At 39.8% G+C, this 3,310-nt stretch overlaps 1 pseudogene; it reads right to left on the bottom strand.

Moving 5' to 3' along the window:
• Positions 1-850: 850 nt before the first annotated feature.
• On the bottom strand, positions 851-1,326 carry LOC101600530 (annotated as a pseudogene).
• Positions 1,327-3,310: the final 1,984 nt, after the last annotated feature.

The raw sequence follows: 3,310 nt of genomic DNA, 5'->3' as shown, positions 1-3,310 counted from the left end.
GGATATCAGCATCATTAAAGAGAAATCTTATGCTGTGTACTGTGCCCAACTGCTCTTGATTTGGATAACTGATCCCCTCAATGGTGTGGGACCCATAGCTGTTGCTGGGAAACACGTCAGAACCATATCCAATATCAAGCTACATTCAATCATGGGCTACAAGAGGGCCTACACCTATTAAACTCTGTATTAAAAAAGTAAGGGTTATCTCATTTTCCTGGTGCTAACTTACTCTGCATTGGAGATTCTGCTTCTCTTTTTCAGATAGATGCAGATCCTAAAGAAAGAGCCACCCCATCATACCTCAAAAAGGCCCCGAACTGAAACTACAGACAATTGGCAAAACAAGCAAAGGTGCTGTTTTCCTGATGAACCAGATACCAGCACAAGGGGGAAGGAGACCAACAGAGAGAAGAATCAGCTCCTACCAAATCAGAGAGCCAGAGCCTCAGAGGCCCCCAACACCTCATCACTGAAGCAGACCAAAAGTGAACCCAACATAGCTCAGGGAAATTTTGAGGAAGAGGGGGCGGAAAGTATGTTAGAGCCACATGTTGGGTCATGATATGCAGAGACATTTATCATGCCAATAACTGTGGGCTAACTCCACAATGCACAACCCATATACATCAACAAGGAGGGGCCATTGGGGAGGGGGTAGGTCACGGATGAGCGTAATAATGATACAAACTGCCTGTATTTGATGCATAGAAAACTAATAAAGAAATTAAAAAAATAAATCATAAAAAATAAAATAAAAGAATACTGTGAAATAAAAATGGTAAATCAATGTCAAAGGGATGCAAAAAAAAATTTCTCTGAGGATAATACATCACTCTTTTTTTTTTTCTTTTTGAAGAAAATGAGCAATATTTTTATTTGTTCATTTCTTGCATTTGAAGTACTCTTCGATGACATCCTTGGCCTGAGATTCCTTGCAGTAGTCCTTGACTACTGCACAGCTGCAGCCAACCACCTTACGGGTTTCCCCTCAAGATCAATTTTGCAGAGGCTTACCCATTCCCCTAGTTTCTTGTCATCAACCTTAATTAGGTTGATTTGGTGTTCAGCACAAAGGGCCTCCACCAACTTGACATACATGGGCTCATCACAATTGGATGCAAGCACACAGAGATGGGTTTGGCGTTTGTCTAAGGCTTTGGCGGCCTCACGGATTCCACGTGCTGGGCCGTCGTGGATGAGGGCGCTCTTCAGCCCCTCTTGCAGAGCAGTGTTCACGTCCATCACACCTCCAGCGGCAATGCCTTCCTCCGCCATGGCGGCGGGTTACGGATGAAGCCGAATCTTGAACGCACCCGAGCCTCCGCCTCCTCACCACCCGGTGGCGGCAGGGAAAGAGCAATACATCACTCTTAAAATGCTCCAAGTTATGGAAATATAAACTCATCTGAAAGAAGTGAGTCTGAATTGAGAATGCTACAGAAGAGTAAAATGCACCACACATCAAATTCAGTCACCAAAGTAGCTGTGTAAAGCTACAGCCTGAGCTGGCTGCAGAACTTGGCAGGGTTACCTATATTACTGTCAATTCAGACAAAGGGCAAGAGTTTACATGATTAAGGAGATTTGTTCTCAGGTTCATAAAAAGTGCTGAAGCCAGACAATGTGTGGCAGGGTTGTTTTTCCTGCAAAAATGTCCTGGGAAGTCACTGTGTAAAGTTGTGAAAAGTGAAGGCAAATTTGTAATAGAAATATCAGGGTGTTGGAGTTACCAGGACCATGGGAAATTTCCAGATGTAAGCTGCTGGCATGGAGTGGAGCTGGCACAAGAAAGAAACTGTTTGTGCTGAAAGCAATGGAGCTAGAAGAATGGCCACACCCTAGCCTGTTGGAGCCCAGAATTTGCCCCACTAATGCCCAGATGATAGACATGGAACTAGTGGTGTGATGCTGTTTATGCTAGGTTGTGATCTTAAATTTGTTTGTTATTCCATGATGATTTCTTACACTTTCCTACTGGATTGTGAATGTTTACTCTCTTCTATAGTGGAATAATATAACTGGGTTTTTATTTATATGCTTGTTTTGGTTTTGGTTTCCTAGGGACTCAGAGTTAAGGGTATGTCTTGAGTTTTGGAAGAGACTTTGAATTTTTGGCTTTCGAATGACTTAAGGACTGTTAGGAATTTGGAGACTATATGAAGATCAAAAAAATCTATTTTGTGTTACAAGATTCTATGAAATGTTGAGGATCAGTTATGGAATGAACATTATATTTAAAAGTGATCTAGTTTGGTTAATCTTCACCATCAATTTGTCTTCGTTAAGAATAATCATCCACATGGCAGATATCCAGGCATGCCTATAAGGATATTTCCAAATAGCTTGAATTGAGGGGAGATACTCATTCTCAAAATGTGTGGTACCATACTACTTTCTGAAGTCCCTGACTAAATAAAAAAGAGAAAATGACTCAAACAATAATATCCCTTTCTCTCTTTGACTGTGGATCCAATTTATCGACTTCCTTGCACTCCTATCTCATTTCTTTCCTGTCTTTAATGAACTAGACTACTAATACAGGAGTCAAAATTAGCCCTTCCTCCATTAACTTATTTCTTACTAGATGTTTGGTTACAAAAAGCATTAAAAATGACTAAATAATGGCTTTGTACTTACTATACTACATCATTTGCTATGAAATAAACACATTGACCTGAGGTAATATTGTCTGACAATACATGCCAGAAAATATGATGATCTCCTAGCACTCCTTTTCTTCTTTTTTCCCAAATATTATAGGTATGAGATTAACACACATCTGTATTATTAGTCAATTTTGGTTAAGTACAAATTGCTATTTTAATAAGGGTAATGGGATACAATTTAATACATTTTTAATTGAAGTAGAATCTAATTTTATAGAAGAGTTTCTTACAGTCTGGTTCTTGAGTAATAGCATACTATAATTTAGGATTTGCAAGAACAAACCTGTGCTGTTGATGTCATGAATTGCTTCTAATAGCTCCTTTACTCTGTTGTTCTACCTGCTTAACAAGCCATGCAGTGCCCATAACAGACTGTCTAATATTCATTGCACACATGAATTAATTCAGTTGGTATTTGAACGTGTATTCTGTGTGGATTGTTCATTGATAGATACTAACAAAAATCACAATGCTACCTGTTGATCAGAGGGGTCTACTAGATCTCCCAAAACAAGACAGACTTCTGTCAGAGTGCTTGATCACCCACCAGAGGTTAATAGTAAGACTCTACTGCCAAAGACATTGTATACTATCAGCATGGAATCCAGAAGACAGCCAGTCACCAGACAATTAGCTCATCT

This window comes from Jaculus jaculus, chromosome 1 (genome assembly GCF_020740685.1).
Source record: "Jaculus jaculus isolate mJacJac1 chromosome 1, mJacJac1.mat.Y.cur, whole genome shotgun sequence".
NCBI classification, from domain to species: domain Eukaryota; kingdom Metazoa; phylum Chordata; class Mammalia; order Rodentia; family Dipodidae; genus Jaculus; species Jaculus jaculus.
Note: the sequence above shows the minus strand (reverse complement) of the source record. Positions and strands in the feature narration are given on the sequence as shown.